Below are 19477 nucleotides of genomic sequence, written 5' to 3' on the forward strand. Positions count from 1 at the left end.
ATGATTTTGGTTACGCAAGGGATTTGGTTTGGGCTCCGTCTCACGCTGACTGAAGCCTTGACGGCACACAATTTTTTTTATATCTGCGACTTACGTTGAGCAAATGTTTAACTTGCCCTTTTTGGCAGCAACCCCTAGCACTTTCCAACCTGAATGGTTGCAATGTAAGCATGACTGTGGAGCTGATTTGCAAATACATCACTCCGTGTTGGTGACAGCAACATGTCTTATTTCACTTCCCCACCATTTTTAAAGCAAAGTGATGAGATTGCTGATATTTTGTACCTCTCCTTTTCTGACATCATAGCTGCTTTGAGCAAATCGGCACAAATGTGTAAATATATGCCAGCTTACACTTCACATTTCAAAAGATGTCAAATTTATATTAACCAAAAATGATAGCTTAGGGGTTTGTGGATGGGGCATGTCAGCAAAATTAAATAAAACTTACATAAGAATAGGGGGATGGCGCACAGCAGTTGCTATGTATAAATGAAACACTTTTGCAGGAAAGACTGCCTGGATCCTGATCATTAAAATTGCACAGTTGATGCCTTTGCAACCTAGTTCTGAAAACTAGGCTGTACCTTGCACAGAATGAAAGACTAACAAAAACGAGATACAAATCTGTGCACCGAAAACGAGTGTGCAGCTGTTGCAAGCATGCTTTTAATTGGTTGTTTGTGTTTCATCAGTCCCAGAAGAGGCAATATTTATGAGTTTGATCTTCCTGTGTTTCAGCAAAAGAACAATGCAGCCCGATAGAATGTGACATGTAATAAATTATTTTGCTTTCATTGTGAGCAGTGGCATGACATTTTGTATGATCCGTAGCATTGTCTGCTGGCTTTCCTTGTCAGACTGTAAAAATTCACAGCAGCAGCGTGGACCTGAGCGGACCCGGGGTTTCATTACTAAAGGTTGCATATGCACAAAACAAGGTCTGAAAGTTGTGTACGCTACTTTTTAAACCAAAGTTCAGATTCATTACAAATATCGGTAGGAGAAATGAATTGAATACCATCCATTCTTTTTCTATGTTGCTTATCCTCACAGGAGTCACGGGTATGCTGGAGCCTTACATTGAATACCTCATGTCATATTACATGACCTCCCTCACAAATGTCACGATTGGGGACTATGAAGGGTGGGAGCGGTGTCTCATGCGGTGTTGGAGGCTGGGCTGCAGGCACAGATGCCACTCCAGTAGAAGGGCAGAGACTCAATTCACATGCTCACATATCTGAATAGGAATAAGGAGAAGCAGAGCTCCGTACCGCATCAATTGCTAATACATACTTCCTGTCTTCAACATGAACCAATTCACTATTTACATTATTCTTCCATAGAGTCACAAAAATAATATTTTTTTAAACAAACAACCCAAAACAAACAAACAAAAAACAACGTTCCTTCCTGTTGTTGTCCGGATCGACTTCCAGGAGTGTCATTGAATGTGGATGCATAGGTTCCTAATTCCAGTACTTTTGTTGAGCAGGCCATTGCAACGATGATATAAAATGCCAAATGTTATTGAATGTAATCCTTCTCACTGCATGGTTCTTTCTTTGTGGGGTGTATACTTCATTTTCCTTGTTGTCATGGTAATATGATTGGAATGCCTGGTAAGATACTGGTAGATACCATTATTGGTAGAAATACTACTATGCGACAGAAATAATGTAATAATGTCACTCCCAAGTTAATTAAAAGTGACTGTATGGTGCCATATAGTTCCACATGACATCTGATTGATATAGGAATACGTAATGTGTGCAGTTGTGCACACATTATCTTCATTTTTGCACAGGCACATCATATTTGCAGACATTTCTTATTTTTTGTATTGCTATGTTTTGTTTTTTTAGCCTGCCCAGCACACAACCACCCAAATTGGTGAAAAATAATACATTTATGTTTTGGATGTTTTGGAAAAATGTTCTACTATTTGCTCTGTGAGATAATGGAAGCATTGGCATTCCTCTGGTGCCTTTTGCATGGCAATCATGGAGTAATAAACCCTGTGTTGGTATTGTCAACAGGGGTGCCCATTACCAGTCATATGACATTAAGCAACCCTCCTGATTCGTTGTTGCACTTCTGAAGTAAAGTCAACAGAAAGGAACTGCAACTTTCCTATTTATTATCCTGATATATAAACTAACTCAGCGGTAAGAGTCCTATATTGTCCTATATATAGGAACTTATTCTGGTACCCTAAACAAATATAAGTCTTAGATTTTCACATACACAGGTCACCTAGAGGTATCAAATTGTTGTTTTACAATGGACGTTACTGTATATTGAAAGCACTCTTTTGGAATACCATCTGCTGTATTCATGTAGTGTTGGACTGAATACTGTGTTGTAAAAATGAATTTCCCTGTAGGGACAGTAAAGTTGCTACAAGAGTTAAGTTGCATGCTCCCACTCGGTGACTGCATAAAAGACTCTTGTTCCAGGCAACTTTATCTGACGTTCCTCTGCCCACGCAGCCCCTCCGGTGCTGCATATTTCAGCGTCTGTGTAAAGACCGGGTAAAACAGAAGCTTCTTTTTGGCTTAAACTTTATATGGTACACCTGTCTGTTTTCCCCCAAAATGGATTATTTCCACCGGAGGCAACGTTATAAAAATGAAAAGGCTGCACAGTGAAAGTAGATTGTATGTGAAGAGCCTTTCAATAACAACAAAGAATTGAAAATACCGTCAAACTTTGGTTTTACCACACCCTTGTCGTCATATGATTCAGTTCACCAATATTATATCTTGGTCTTGTATACTCTCTCGTTATTGTACAAAATTGCGCATAACTGCTCTATTTTTCCCTTTGGCATTTGATTCTTGTGGTATTAATAAAGATGTTGATGAAGTCATATATGTAGCTGAAAAAGCATATTAATATGAGCTTTGCTCTCTTTTTTCCGTTTTTGCTGTTTTCTTAATTTTCCAATTACTTAAAAAAAAAAAATGATGATAGTGAGAGACTTGGGGAAGAAAGTGTGCCTGGAAGTTTTACAGTGCCCTGTAGTGCCTACCTGAGGGGAGGTGGTTTGCGTCCGGGGTGTGAGAGGTCGGCAAGCTGATTCCGAAACGTTCAACTTCATGCTACTAAAATGATGTTATTTTTCCTTATAATATTACAATGTTATTTTCATCAAAATGTAACTTTTCCCTTAATTGACAGCATGGAGAAGAAAGCAGGGAGGGCACACATCATGACATTGTTCATTGCTCTGTGTGCAATACATGGAAAAATACATTTGTTGATTATGCTGTGCATAAGAGTGTTTCATCTTTAGAATTTCATTTATATTGGTGTCCCACTCCCCGCAGTAAAAACTGTCACTGTTTTGCATATCTAACCGAAAGACTGGGGAGGCTTTGTTGTTGGTTGTACAAGTATTTTTGTACTTTGGATATTGCTTTATCATGTTTTTTTAAAGGTTCTCATTCAATTTGCTATCAAATTAATATGCAGACTTCTAAATAAAGGTCATAGCGATCACAAATGAAAAAAAGAAAAAAAACTCAAATTCAACCCATTCAAATGGAAGGATCAGTCTTGAATAAAAGATCTGTAGTACGATTACTTATCTATTTATTAGAGCTCATGTGAAACATATTCAGACTTTGATCATTACTTCAAAATGATTTAACGAACGAATCGTGTCCAATATTGCAAGTTAATGAAGATGAAAATTGTTTTTTTTCTTTTTAAGTGTAGGGGTACATATCTTCGGCTCATAGTCTGAAGGGGTTTGCGACAATGTTTTACAAACCACTGCTGTAAGGTCAATTTATTTGGCTAACTCTAATGAGAATGTCCATAGACCATTTGTCATATGAATAGTAAGTTCCATCCTGGCGAAGAAAGAAGAAATCAAGGCTTAGAATTTTGCGGATTCATGCTGTTGCAGTTTTTAACATATATTTGCTTTTTAACTGTTGACTATGGCCTATTATTAGTCAGAAATATGCATATGTAAGCAAGTTTTATGTATTAGTTTTACGAGGCTCCAAGTAAAGCGGGAGTACAGATTATTTTTTCAGTGTACTCAACACATGCTGACTTCAGAGCGCTCGGTCACATGGGTCTTGTCCTGCTGTCTGTCTGTCATTTGTGATCACACAGGTATCTTGTAGTGCAGACTGCTGGGAGCATGGGAGCAGGCAGTATCAGAGGTGGTTCTGCGCCCCCCCTCCCACCAAAAAAAAGACTCAAAATGAGGCCTGTCTGTGCTCCCGTTCTATAAGCTGCTTTGGTCTGCTGCTTTGCACTTTTTCAAAGAGCTGGCTTGGGCCATGGATGCTAAGCCTGACACGGAGGCCAACAGGCAGCCGTGGGATGTGCATAGCGCAAAAGAGAGGGAAAGAGCGACATAAAGGCAGACAGGTAGAAAAAGAGCAGCAGCGAGGTGGGGTGTAAGTGCACGAAAAAAAGATCACAAGTACTTCTATTACCCACGGGGCACTGGTGTATCGCTGAGCTTCACATTCACACACACACACATGCTCGTCCTCCAGAACCCCTTCCAGCTATGTCCACCACAGGAGTCACAGTCACATCCGATTCAGATCCTTCACTAGTTATTGAACATATAAATGCTCCAATTCCTTCCTATGCTCTGCGTAAATCTGTTGATATTGAAAAGCATGCCTAATGTAATTGTGTCCAGGTGGCCACTTAGTTTTTTTTTCCTCTCTGTGAAAGGCCGCATTTTCACCCTCAGTTATCAAAGGATTAGATGTGCATGTTCTAGGCCTTTGTGTTCTCAAAGGCCATGGACATGAAGGCAGAGAATTCAGTGTGGATGGCATCGCAATGATTGGACACGGACTATTTGGATACAGACGACGACAGCGGATAGACAGTTGTTTTTGACAGACTCATTGTGTTTCACACCCATCAAATTAAATTTCATTGGAAATTTCACTCAACAGTTCACTTTTCCTTGAACATGTTGCCAGCATTTTCAATATTATACAGTTATAATAACATTCAAAAACTGTTTTGCCTGGCTGCCGAGTGAGAGCAATAATGTTAATTAATCTTATTCATAATATCCTCTCTGGCTTGGCTCCTGGATGTACCCTGAGAATCCGCCGTGTTGGGTATGAGTCATGACAAAAAGCCTCCGCCGCTGCTGTGCTTTAGCAAATCAATCTTGTAAGACAGCCAAAGATTATCAGAGGTATTTGAGCTATTAGAGTAAAGATATTGTCCTGTGCACAGAGGCTTGGTCCCTCTACAGGCACCCGTTAAGGAAGCCAGAAAATGTGAAGGGTATTGTGGTCATTTATAAAATGCGCTCTCCAAAAAAGTTTTTTTGGAGAGCGCCAGGGAGGATTGATGTGTGTGGAAATCAAAGAGTAACCTGTGATTTGATATCATTGCAATGTTTTACCAATAATATGTTTCCCGCTGACAAAAGTGAAAAATTCATTAATTTTCTACTGCTTATCCTCACGAGGGTCGCGGGGGTGCTGGAGCCTAGCCCGGCTGTCTTCGGGCGAGAGGCGGGGTACACACCGGACTGGTCGCCAGCCAATCACAGGGCACATATAGACAAACAACCATTCACACTCACATTCATACCTATGGACAATTTCGAGTCGCCAATTAACCTAGCATGTTTTTGGAATGTGGGAGGAAACCGGAGTACCCGGAGAAAACCCACGCATGCACGGGGAGAACATGCAAACTCCACACAGAGATGGCCGAGGGTGGAATTGAACTTGGGTCTCCTAGCTGTGTGGCCTGCGTGCTAACCTTTCGTCCAAAAGTGAAAAAATGTACAAGCAAAATTGCGTACCATATTTTTAAAACAAATAATTTCCATAGCCATTGTTATCCTATCAAAACTAGTTAAATGCTCAGGCTCAAGTATTCCCCACGAGTATCCTTACAGATAATTACAGCTGTACTCGTTTCATACTTGTAATCGGCAAAAATGCATTATCCATAATGGATACTCATTTGTGACGAGTATCCAGCTCATCCCTCATATGGATTTGAAAATAAAATCTTCCAGATATGGTTACAGTGTTTGTAAAAAGACTGGAATTAGTGGAAAGACAGGGGGCCAACACCAGGATGAAACTTGAGCCATGATCTGTGGTCAGGGTTGATTTTGTAACCCTGCATTAAAAGTTGATGATTCCATCTGTTCATGATTTAATTGCTTGTTTGGCAGCAACGGTTTGTCATGTGTAACAAAGTTATGTAATTTTAATCTTTATGGAAGAAAGTTAATTTGTTGATTTTATTATTTAGATTGGATCTTCCTCGCCCACATTGTGAATATGGACAACATGAAGTGGCAGTGACTCAGGAGGTGGAGCAGGTCTTCCAGGAACTGGAAAGTTGATGGTCTGAACTCAAACAATTGACCCGTCTTGACTCCATTGGATCCCACACTGGTCTAAATATGTGAATGAATGTTTGGTGGCATGTTGGCATGAATTGGCAGCCGTGTTCCCATCAGTCTACCCCAGGGGAGCTTTGGCTACAGATGTAAATAACCACCATCAGTGTGTGACTGGGTGGAGTGTAAAGCTTTTTGAGTGACTAAAAAGGCACAACATAATCCAATAAATTACTATTAACACTATTTAATTACTATTACTCATTTATATTACTATTAACCTGTTTTACCAGTTTCCTCTATTTAATGTATCTGTTTTTTTTTCTTAAATTGCAAGGAACAGTTGGATTTTCCAGTAGAAATTTGTAACCTTATCATGCCAGAACCAGAAATTGAGTTGCGTTAGAATCAGAATCAGAATCAGCTTCATTCGCCATATATGTTACAACACTAAGAATTTGGCTCCTGCTAACAAAGTGACAAAGTACAACAATAGTAAATAGAGTTTCCATAAAAAGGAGAAAAAGGAGAATACCACTATATATATTCACATAAAATAGAATAGATAATATGAATTATGGTATTTTCCACATTTTTTCTCACTAGGTACAGTTGAACATCTGCAGAGTTAAATCAGCATATTGACAATAGAGCCGACTCAACTGAATTACTGTGAACCAGTGAATAGTAATTATGAAAAGGCATGTTTTGGTTTGGGGCGTTTTAGCAGAAGCTGACTGAAACCCTTTATTTCAGTTGTAGTTCCAACATCAGAACACTTCCATAATATGTCAGCTCGGCTCAAATTTAAATTTACAATGTTCTGCAACATATATATATATATATATATATATAGTATTTATTTATTTATTTTTTTAACCCCATTATATTAATCCTTAGGACACATACAAGGATACCAATCTAATTAATATACTGGTGGCGGCATGTCTTGCACGGTAGAGTCTGCCTTCAGGTTGCCAGGTATTTCAGGTATTCTTGGGCAAGATACTAAACCCACAGTTGGTAAATGTGGTTACAGTGTCAAAGCACTTTGGGTACCTTGAAGGTATTACCCAAGTAAACGTCTATTGTCTATTGATTAATATACTACCCGTTTTTTTCCACAGATGTGCATCTCTGTTTAATGAGTGATGCATTATTTTTATTTTGTCAGCCACGTTAACATATTGCGCTAGGGTTTGTTTTGAGCTTTAAATAAAACAATTCCCAATCTTTACGAGCCACATAAAATTATACTGCATGTGTTGTCTGTAGTGTTGTACAATATTTTTTAACTACAAAGTGCAGTGAAAATCTAATACTTGCTCACTCACAGAGTTTACATAGAAGATTTTTTTTTTTTTGAATCAAGATTTCTTGGCCCGGTATCTTGTGTGTCAATGGCTTTAAAGCAGCTAAAGAGATTATAGAGCACAGCGCCTTGAGCTTGTAGTCTAAAACTAAGTCTGCATTCTCATACAGCATTCGGGCTATGACACTGACACTCTGATGTTGCAACACAAATGAATATGATTTATATCAACAGACAAAACACAACTGTCGATGATTCCCATGTTTTATATTTACAAAAACCTCTTAAGGAATACAAGCTGATTATGATCTTGGTTTAGAAAAGGGAAGGATTGTTGTCGCCAATTGCTTTTATGAGGGATTTCGGAACTTTTTTTTACGATAAAAGACTTGCTTTATACAAGTACTGTTGTAGTTGGGTGCCATGAAAATGAAAGAAAAGCTCCTAAAAAGGTGATTTGTCCAAATAATACTGTACTGACCTGAATATAAAATAAACTTTTTTTCCTAGAAAACAGTCTGAAAATGGCATGTCTTTAAATTGTGGTCTAGATGTTTACATCCAAACGAACAGACCATCAGCATACACGTCTGCGGAGCACAATATCACTGACGGTGGACAGTTTTTTTTTATCTTCTCTGCTATAATTTTATCTCTGGTCCGTGTTTTCAGTCCGTGTACCATTCATGGCTTCGTCCTTCGTGGACAATCACATTGGTAGGCAGCTCAGGTCAATGGTGCCCTTTAAAAGTATACAGTATTTTAGAAGCTTTTAATGAAACTTGAGCTGTGAAAAACAGATGATTATAAAATAACCAAGGTATTCAACACAGCAGACAGACGCAGAAGGAGCAGAAGACAACAAAAAAGAAGGAGAATGTCGACTGGGGTCAGTGATGTCTGTGGAAATATTTAGATATTATGTTGGCTTGTCGTCAAAGCTCACTTTGTAACGTGATGTCATAATTTCTGTAAAACAGCGGATTGGCTTTCTACATGGAAACAACAAGCCAATGTTCTCACGTTTCGCATGCTGGACAGCATTAAAAAAAAAGAATCGGGACATTGTTTTTGTGTGGCTGAAACCATTAAATATTTTGCCCCTAACTTAAAAAGTTCCATTAGACAGGAGTGCCAATCACCTTTCAAAGAGGAGGAAATAACTAACCCTCAGTGTCGTGCAAAGTGTGGCTGTCGAGCACAACAAAGTGTCTTTATATCTTAAAAGACTGCAGATGTTTTGCACCCAATCTTAATCTCCACCTTTCATTTCAACAGAATGCAAATCATTCACCTCTTTTAAAAGAATTAAATGTGCCAAGAGTGACTGAAGGAACAGCCAAACATGATCATTAGCACCTCAATCTCCTTTCTGTAGATGATGCTCTTTGCAAAAGTAGGATGCTTCAAAGAACGTCAGTTGTTTGTCTTTTCAACCATGCTAATATAAACTGCTAAAATACCTTTATACTGCCAATCACCTGTCCACATCCCCTGCCCTGCAATTTATTTATTCAGTTCATCAGCCTGGTTGTTACTTCATCCACACACCATACATAAGTATCAGTTTGTTTTTATCGTCATTTTGTTTTGACAGATGACCTTAATTTGCATTTTGTCTTTTATGTGATGATTTATAAATGGAGCTGTAATGCTCCAATGAAATAGTATGACAACAAGATGACATGTTTATTGACAAATAAGACCATATTTTCTTTCATCTCACTCGTTTGAGTTTTTGTTCTCCTGTCGGACTAAATTATATGTTTTCAGTTGATGATTTCAATGCAAACTATTTATCCATCCATTGAATTCTATCAATAAAAAGTTTACATAAGGATGATAATCATTCACACCTGCATTCATACATTCTGCCATTGAACCAATTCAAACTTATTATGCATCATACAGTTAAGGCAGTCGCTCTAAATAAGGAAGACAATCAACATCGACAGACTTATTGGCCCATATTGGCTACAAAAAAAATCATCTAAAATGTGAAACACTATCCATGCAACTTTGTTGCAACTGAACTGTGTGTGTGCTTTTATAAAATGCACATCTACCATCCCGTGGCCGTTTTTTCGACTTGAAATTGTACTAAACATACTCTCTTCAACTGTAGAGCTGTATGATCACCTCTTTGTGCCACCCTCGCAAACAATTATACAAGACATGTAAACACATTTTTGGGATCAAACAGCAAGCATCAGGCAGAAGTGGTTGGAGTTTCTTATTCCCATGCCAGCAACAGAAAAATACATGACAAAGCTGGACTATACGAGCCTGGACTATCCGCCAAACTGTTCCTGTAGTCTGACGCCTTTCCAACATTACTTAGTGTGTTGAAGAGTCAGAAGTAACAAGTTATTGGTGTGCAAACTGTGTCAATTTTGTGGAAGTAATCAAACAAAATGAGCTCGGCAGCTCAGGTGCGCTTCAGAGTGTGACCGATTGCAGCGGACCAAGGGTACCTGGGAGTGGTGTAAATTAAAAACAGACAAGAAATCCAAGGAAATAACAGAAAGAGGTGCAGAATCTGGAAGATCTAGAAAGCTTGATGTGCGGATTATTGTGTGAAGCTGCTCCATAGGTGTCCACAACTCAATACAGAGGGCCGGAAATAGGTCCCCTTCAATGTATTGGCTTTTGGACTGTGGGAAGTAATACATATACACAAAATATATTCCAGCACACTACACACAAAGAGGTCCGAGCCAAATTCAAACCCAGGACAAGGACCGTGAGGCGGATGTGCTAACCACATTCCCACTGCCGTCATGTTGCGACAGTTGCAACAGTACCAGCTTTGGTTGCAAAAAATAGCAAAGGAAAAAATACATACCGGTGAAAAAAAGACAACAAAGCAGTGCATTTCTGTTCTTGTGTTGTCCATAGTTCATGAAGTGAAATGACAGCAGGAGTGTGTGCCTGTCAGACATGACCATATGCACTCTGGATCGCAGGGAATGGTAGCTCCCTTGATTCAATATTCCTCCATCTGCATAATTTTAGGATTTACACCAAAATGTAATGGCTCTTTCATGGAAATTGATGTCACATTATTCTGGCTTTTATAAGAAGGGAATGTTGGATGATAGATGGAGATGAACATGGATGGATGTTTGCCCCTTGCTTTGCCTACATCGCTGCCTGAAATGTAATCTAAATACAAGTGAATTTGCATATGGAGTGTCTCTACTGTTGTATTACAGTGAGTAGTAACAGTTGTCGCTATGTCTGCAAGACCTGTGCACTAAGAGTATAAAATGTCTGACTTCCTCATTCCACTCAGGTGCACTTCTATTCTAACAGGGGCAACCGCTGAAATCACAGGCCACAGATCTATCATCTTTAACCGGCTATTTGATGACAAACTGTTCATCAGAGCTACCTTTCAGGAAATAGCCTTGGGATTTGTCCGAGGGAAAACGATACACCATGGTATTGCTGTAGCAGGTAGCCTGAGGCGTTTGCTGTCAGTGTAAACTTCAGTAAATTCTGAGACTAAAAACAACTGTTAAAATTAAAAGGACGAACAAATTAAAAAGGTGATTGACTTTAACTGACAATGAAAAAAATCACAATAGACTGCTCTCAGTCGTGATTATATACCAAACATTATGTCACCATTCTTTTTTTGTAGCAGGCCTTCATTGTGATGTTTGTCATGTACGACTTTGAAAAACACGTCTGACCATCTAAATGGATGTTTCAATGTGACGTTTGTCATTTATTTGAACTTTGAGATTCTAAGAGAAAGGGGGTGCAAATTGTGGACATCACATGGATCCTCACATTAAAAATTCAAGAAAGTAAGCTTGCTGACCTTTCATTATGCAAACCAGTAGTTTAGGAAGCGGGTGTGAATGGACATGCCATGCATTAATAGTCTCAAGAGAAGGTACTGTATGTTTTCTCTGGGTAATATTCCATTCAAGTTTTGAATCCCTTTTAGATATTGAGATGAGGTTGGAGCATTTTTTTTAGAAAGTGTGTACTGTATTGCAATCTCCAAAAAAAGAGCATTCAACAGAGGACAAACAATCTAAATAAGTGCAAAATATACGATATTTACTTTTGCGAACTAGTCGACTTAATACTGCTCTTGATGGGACATACACAAAGATGGCAATTTTAATACAGTAGTAAGGCTCTAAATATGGTTTGATAGTCCTGTGTTCCAAAGTGTATCTGAGTGCAAAATTGCAAATATTAAGTAATTTTGTCTGGTGTGGTAACTACCATTGCCACAAACATCCCTGTGTACCTAAGCTCTGGTTTCTCTGAAAACTGGAACTTAGATTGCACAAACTCCTGTTGTGACCAACTCTGTGAAATGGCACTTCCACTTGAGCTGATGATTCTCGATCCCTCCAAAGCTACCATCAAGTGAGGCTGCTCTCAACCTATCATGATGTGAAAATGACCAAATGTCACTTCAGAGAGTTGTGAATGTATCAGGTGGCTCTAGACAAGGAACCATTTTGCCCTTAGGTTTGACAAACTGCATCTAATAACCCAATGCACAAAGTCAACAAGCTCTACGACGTCCAAAAAAAAAAAAAAATATGAGTTTGGTTTAAGATTTGCCCAACTGTACTGGTACAGCCGAAAATTACAAGGACCCGGTTTCTGGTCTATGAAGCAGAATTTGATTATTCGGTCAGTATATGACGTAATACATTTACATCAAACTCAAGCCCAGGGGTCAAATGTCCAGTTTGGCCCACAACGTAAAGAAGGCTTTAAATTTTGGCCCATATGAAATTGGGTTTGGCATCCCTGCCATGCTGTGAAGCTGGTTCACTTTTTAGCAGGATATGTCAACAAGGTAACTTAGGTTGTTGTTAGAGGTTGAGGACAGTTAAATAATTAGTGAGAACATTGGTGACCACTTTCTCAACAAACATTACAAAGCGATTGGATGTTGGTTGGAACATTATGAGACATTCAGATCGATAAGTAAAATAAAAAATAGAATAATAAATCAATGTCGACTGCTCAACACTGTCCGATATCTGTCTTCTGGACAACATTCTGTATCGATCTAACATTGTTTAAAAGGTAATAAATAGATTGCATTGATACTAGTAAATAAAACATTGAATTTAAAGCATAGCAGCCTTTATATGGATGTGTGTTTTTGTAGTACTTTTAATGATAAAGATGTGAAACATTACTCGTTTTAGTCTTCCTGTCTGTGATCGGTTCGGATCATATCGTTCTAAATGAACCAATATTATCCCTGAATCGTATCGGCCACCATGAATCATGATACAAATCAAAACGTTATTAAAATGAACCGTTACACCCCTATTTAGTTTCCGTCATTGTCTTAGTCATTCCAGTTCTGTTTAATAGATTCATCAGAGGTATCCATATCATGGCATCATTTTGTAGCACTGAAATGTAGTGTCTGTCTCGGTTTCCAGAAGGGAGCTCTGGCTGGTAATTTCTCCTCAATGAATAGAGCTGTGCAAAAAAGAAATTGAACTGCTTTCCTAATTAGAAAACAGATAAGCAAGAGGATGTTCAATGGTTTCTGTGAGCAGCTGTCTATCTGGAGATCTCAAGACGCCACTGCTACAATAGTTTGTGAAACTGCCATTTAATGGTGCAATCACCTCAGTCTCCAATAAAAGACAAAGTGTATTTGATCGGAAATCGACTGAAATCATGCTTTTGTAGACAGAAATACATGGGAGGAAAAAAACCATGGCAAACAACATTATGGAGATTGGGCAGTCAACTTTAGTGTCATTTTTGCGTTGTCTGTGAGCGTTCCAATGATGATGATACAGGGTAATGGTAATGGTTTCATTTATTCAAACAGGCATATGAGTTACATTGGAATAGATCTCAGCCAATCTCTAACCAATCTCATTTAAAGCCACAATCTTTATTTAATGCATTGTTGTGTAATTGATTCAAATACCAATATATATATATATATATATCCATTGCTGACACCATTTATATTGTACAAACCAGACAAAACAGCAGAATCTGGGCATGTAAGGCAAGTCAGACTACACCCTGAGCTGGTCAGCTACCAAATCTCATTATTTTTTGTATTTCTGCAAGTAAATTGAGCATGACAAGAGCACAAATACAAATACAAAAGCACTTGTTAAAGGGTCATTTTTCAGCCCTTCGTATTGAGTTGTGGACTCCGAGCAGTTACACACAACAACCCTCACAAAAAGCATGATAGATCTTCCAGAATCTGCACCTATTCCAGCTCTGTGCTAACACATGAAATCTTCACAGTGCAGCAGAGCTGGGACAGGCAGGTCTACAGCTTGTATTCGGGAATGCCCGAAAAAAACTCTCCGAAACCGAGCGTTTAGAGCCATCCCAAACCTTTTTCAGGACTCACTTCCAAATATGCAGACCTCATTATCTGAAATGTGAAATATGTCCTCTTTAATTCATTTAAATGTACATTTTTCTGATCAGGGATTCATATTTTGTATGATCCTTGCATTTCAATACGTCTACATGAAGTCATCTTAGAAGGAGAGGTTGTGGGACAAGTGTCACGTTAGGCATTAATTTCTTTTCGCCTTTTGTCTATGGAGCAAGAGACATCTGTGACTTTCTGGGAGAGATGGACTATTTACAGCTATTGGCAGCCTGCTGCCAACACTGTATCTTTCCCCTAGGGTGTTTGGTAATCTTTTCAATGAGTCGTCTTACCTGCGACACAAGGAGGCTTTCTGTTGCAGGCTGCGATGCTGTGTGCGCCTGCCAAATGCCAATTTGCATATATTTCTTAATTAACTGAGCATATGTGTTTGGGAATCAGTAATCACATGTGTATCCACTACTTTAGATCCACCATCTCTGATTGTATATTAAAAATGATGAAACAGTAAAATCCAACTGCAAGTTTTTTTTTTCTATTCAGGTCACAATCAGTCTTTAGGAAAACTTTTATACAGTAGTTATTTTTTGACACTTCTTAGTATTTATCATGAGAAAGTATGTTAATTATGCGCGCCCCCTACACAGCTGGCCTCACACAGTATAGTGCACAATGTTGGGATTGTGGGGAACATTCATTTACAATGTGTCAAAAAAAGCTCATTATTACAGTGTACTATGTACTTTATACGTTTTGATCTTTAGCTGCCATGATTTACGTGTGCACACTCAGGGCTGGACAGCTTATGAAAGTCTGGAGGCAAACACACAAAACAACCTGCTTAGTTGACTTAATAGGCAAGAATTGATTTGCTGAGTTAGGTTCCAGTCAATAACTCAGAGAAGTTCAAGCCTTTTCTGAGCGAGACTGCAGGATGGGATTGCAGTAGCTTAGTCTGTAAGAACTTGGACTTTGGAACCAGATGGTCCGGTTTCCAATCCTGTAACAGACAAAAATGATTTGCATCTAGGTGATGGAGTGACTAAGGTTTCCAACTACGATTGCCACCTCAGTTTTGGTAAAGTTACGCTTGTTCGTCTTCGCTTCACAGTAGCCATTATTCAAAAGAACCAAGCTAAATGCACTCAAAGGTCATAAAATATGGTTTCGACATTCATGGGCCACTTTGTATTAACCATTTATGGTAAATTGAAGTCATGGAGAGGGGGTGACATGGGGGTGGAGTTCTGTACACACACTTGGACAGCAGGTGAAGTCAAACTGTGTTAATGTGTGCGTACGCCACTTCTTTTAAGTCTGAATATTTTTTTGTCCATATGCACATTTGGGGTTGCCAGCGTATGCGTGCTTGAGTCAAATTTCCATGCACAGTTTTATAGATGAGCCCACTGTTCATGATCCGCCGTGTTGGCATTGTTGGTTTTGGATAGAGTGTATAGCGACGTTGTCCGTGCATTGCTGTTTTGATCGCGATATCCTGATTGATTACAACTACTTTGTATACAGGAATAATCCTGTTTGCTCATGCATGTAAACAGGTTATTCCAAATGCTTGAAAAACTGGAATATTGACTGTATGTATTGTACTGACAGACTCCAGACAGAAACAGATATGCTTATTTTTCTGCAAAATAATTTTTAATTCATCATAGTTGATGATTGCAGAATAAGACAATACACACTTCCACTGGACTTCACTTATGAAGTCTGATATTTGGTACAGAAGCACATTTCGAGGAGCCCTAGGCTGTCGGCGCCTTAGATCCGCACTGTTGGGTTTGTAAGGTCATGTAATTTCCGAACTAAACAAAGTTGATGCAAATAGACCTTTTTATTATCCCTTTTTTTCAAATGAGTATCAAAAAGAGAATCAATCAACAGAATTGTGAAACAGAGTTAAAAATGGAGTTGAAATAGTAAAATCTAATCAATTCCCAACGCCATCATGCAGTAAGTTGTCAGGACGGACGATAGATGTATTTGTAGATGTACTTTTGCTCACCTTGTCATTGCAGACGGCATGTTTAGATCACAAACTAGTTGAGAAAAAAATCAAAAGTCCCTTTTCTTGTGTCAACCAAGCAGTGCATTCATTTAACCTCAAATGTTTCAAGACAGCATTAATCAACAATTAATTCCACACAATCCACCAAATTATTAACAATCAATTATTTGTGCTATCTCAACATAAGAGGGTACGAACAACTTAAATTATGCTATTTGGTCATATTTTTTTAATGTTGCTTGCTGGTTGTCCATTTTTATCAAGCCATTACACCAATCAATATTGTACCCCTTTGCAATGTTTGTGAAGGGTTTTTCTGAGAGTGGCACTCTCTCCAGCCTTGTGGATTACTGTTATCAAATGGATACAGATGGAGGACATGCACACTTGCATACAAATTTGGCTCGACACAGCATGAACATGCTATGAGTTGACATGCATGACTCTAAACTATCCACTAATCAATCGACTATGGTGAAACACACACGCACACACACCAAAACAGAAAATAACAGCACTACTTGACATATGCTTATCCAGCTTGCAAGTAGCCTCTGATACCGTATAAATGACAGACAGTGAGTGAGACAGCACACGTCAGGATTAGTGAGTCTTTGACAACACATGAAGGCAGAAAATGCCTGTCCAACACTGACAGCTGCAACGGAATGGATTTATCACTGCCTACAGCTGGGCTATAGTTCTCTATTTTTACACCATAACAAAGATGGTCCTCTTCCCAAATGTCTGCCACATTTTTTGTTCCTTCTTCTCAATAATCAGACAGAACGAAGAAAAGGGTTCTTATCTCAAATTAATTAGAAACGAGCATTGAACACAGGGCGCGCCTGACAGAATGCCATCCATTTTAATCAGATAAACAGGCTCCACTATAAAGATATCACCTGAACAGATGCTCCAATTTTTGAAGGGAGCACACAAAGATAACAGGTGGTGTTTATATACGTGTATATTCCAAATCACATTTCACTTCTTCGCTCCATTTTCTGCAATTCTCTCATGACATCTGTGGGAGATTTCTGTTTATTTTCCCAAGATGATGCATTACATTCCTGGTCAGTTCATTATTGATGCCAGTTTGGAAATGTGTTTGACAAAGCACATACAGACTGGAATAGAAAAGATATGTTGTCCCTCACCACTTCATGGTTCGAATTGCACAGCTTTACTTGATCACATTTTTTTTTCTGTGGCTGAATATGGATTATTAATAATAAAATAAATACAGATTGAAAAAATTATATATTTGGCCTAAATTAAGCATTTTCAAAGTTAAAAATGGCTAAATTAACTAACATTTAAAAATTTTGATTCTTAGTTTCAATGCCGAGTCCTCCAACCTGAAGAGACTGCCACTAATGCCGGCAAAGAAGAAGCAGCAGACATGTTTGGCTGAACTTCATATAAAAAGAGAGGTCAGCTCAGTGCAACAGTTGCAACAAAATTCTATGCAAAGTAGGGTGCACGGCCAATATCATGAAAGGGGACCTATTATTCTGATTGTCTACCCTTTGTTCTGAGTCGTGGACTCCTATAGAGCAGCTACACACAATAACCCGCAAGCTTTTTAGATCTTCCAGAATCTGCACCTATTCCAGCTGTATTTCCTTGGATTTCCAAAACCGTCTGTTTTAATTTATGTCGCCCATGGCCTCTGTCTCAGAGCACGGCCACTTCTTGAGCACTTCTGAACTACTGCCTAACCCCACTTTCTAAGTTTGTCAGTATAGGAGCTGATAATAAATGAATAAACCTTTTGTAGAGCTACTTGAAAAGTGGTTGGGGCTACTGGTAGCTCATGAGCTGAAATTTGGCTCATGAGTGGTAATGTAGGTCCACGTTTACTAAGTGGAAACAATCTTGGCACAACATCGGTCATGAACATGTGGTCATTTCATGTTTTTTGCGGGACTACCCGTGTTAAAAAAAACTCAGGTAGACCCACCAATTGAGGGGAAAAAGGCTATTACCAACTAAAGACATCAGTGAGCTTGAAATTTGCATGCATGCAGTTAAGACGCTGTATGCACACTGTAGTGCTACACAGACTGTGTGTTTACTTACACAAAATAAACACGATTGGGACACTGATAAATTATTACTTACAGCCTGCTCTTCTGACTCTTCAACATGGCCAATTAACATTGGAAAGGCATCGGGCTTCAGCAACAATTTGGTGGAAAGTCCAGCTTCCCCCATGCTCACAAAACAGTCACAGCGAGGTCACAGTTAGCCAGTGTTAGAAAAAAACTGTCTGCAACGGAGCGTTCAGAGCCATCCCAAACATCTTTCAGGGCCCACTTCCAAATTTCAATAAGATTGATAGGTCAGAAAATTGGAAAAAAAAAACTCAAGATTGATGATGTAGATATAACAGAATGCTTTGTCTTTGATGCGGGACATCAAACTTCATCAGGGAAGTCAAAACAATAAACGATCTATCTAATGCTAATTTAACAAAGGGTTTCAGGATGTCTGCTGATGTTGTGGAAGTTCAGTGTAAATGAATAATGAGGGCCATGGCTGCAACTTTATTCATCACTTTTGGCAAAAGTCAAGATACTTTCTCAACCGACACAACACACTTCCAGCCATCAAAATAAGACGACTGTGCAGTACATCCTGTTTACTTATCCTGTTTACCAAAATAAAAGTGTCATAGATAATAGCTTACACTAACACTGATGCAGCAAAGTATACTAGTGCTCAATAACGTAGCTCAAGACTCATGGCTCATAGACAAAGAACTTAAATATCAACAAACTTTTCTTCATTACAGACCAAGTTGTTGACCAGTTGTTCATACCTGAGAGTTTTGACTGCTCACTTGCAGTCTTCTTCAGAGTGGTCATTTGTCAGTTGACATTACTGATGATAACATCATGTGATCATGATGAAGACGACTGCCAAACTGCAACTTCTTTGTAACCCCCTTGGCACTTGTGTAGCATAGACAAGTCTATGTATTTGTATAAGTCTATCATCATTCAGTACCTCCATTGGTTGAGCTGCTTTAACATTTTGACAAGGTAACAAATGGATGTTTCCCACTCCTGAATTGTTTAAACCACAGTGTCTTAAAAGCCGTGCTAAAACCAGTAGCGGGTTGGCCTGCAAGAAAATAGTCCACAAATAAATCAAAATAATTAGAGCAACTTTTACTGTAATTGTTTTTAGACTGGGCTGCACCTCACAGCTAGGAGACCAGGGTTCAATCCCACCCTCGGCCATCTCTGTGTGGAGTTTGCATGTTCTCCCCGTGCATGCGTGGGTTTTCTCCGGGTACTCCGGTTTCCTCCCACATTCCAAAAACATGCTAGGTTAATTGGCGACTCCAAATTGTCCATAGGTATGAATGTGAGTGTGAATGGTTGTTTGTCT

The 19477-nt window shown here is 38.9% G+C and overlaps 1 protein-coding gene across 2 annotated transcripts in view; it reads right to left on the minus strand.

Moving 5' to 3' along the window:
* Positions 1 to 19477, minus strand: part of alk (ALK receptor tyrosine kinase) — a 260619-nt gene that overhangs the window by 206830 nt on the left and 34312 nt on the right. The window lies entirely within an intron of this gene.

The sequence above is a fragment of the Doryrhamphus excisus genome, chromosome 13, assembly GCF_030265055.1.
Source record: "Doryrhamphus excisus isolate RoL2022-K1 chromosome 13, RoL_Dexc_1.0, whole genome shotgun sequence".
Classification (NCBI taxonomy): Eukaryota; Metazoa; Chordata; class Actinopteri; order Syngnathiformes; family Syngnathidae; genus Doryrhamphus; species Doryrhamphus excisus.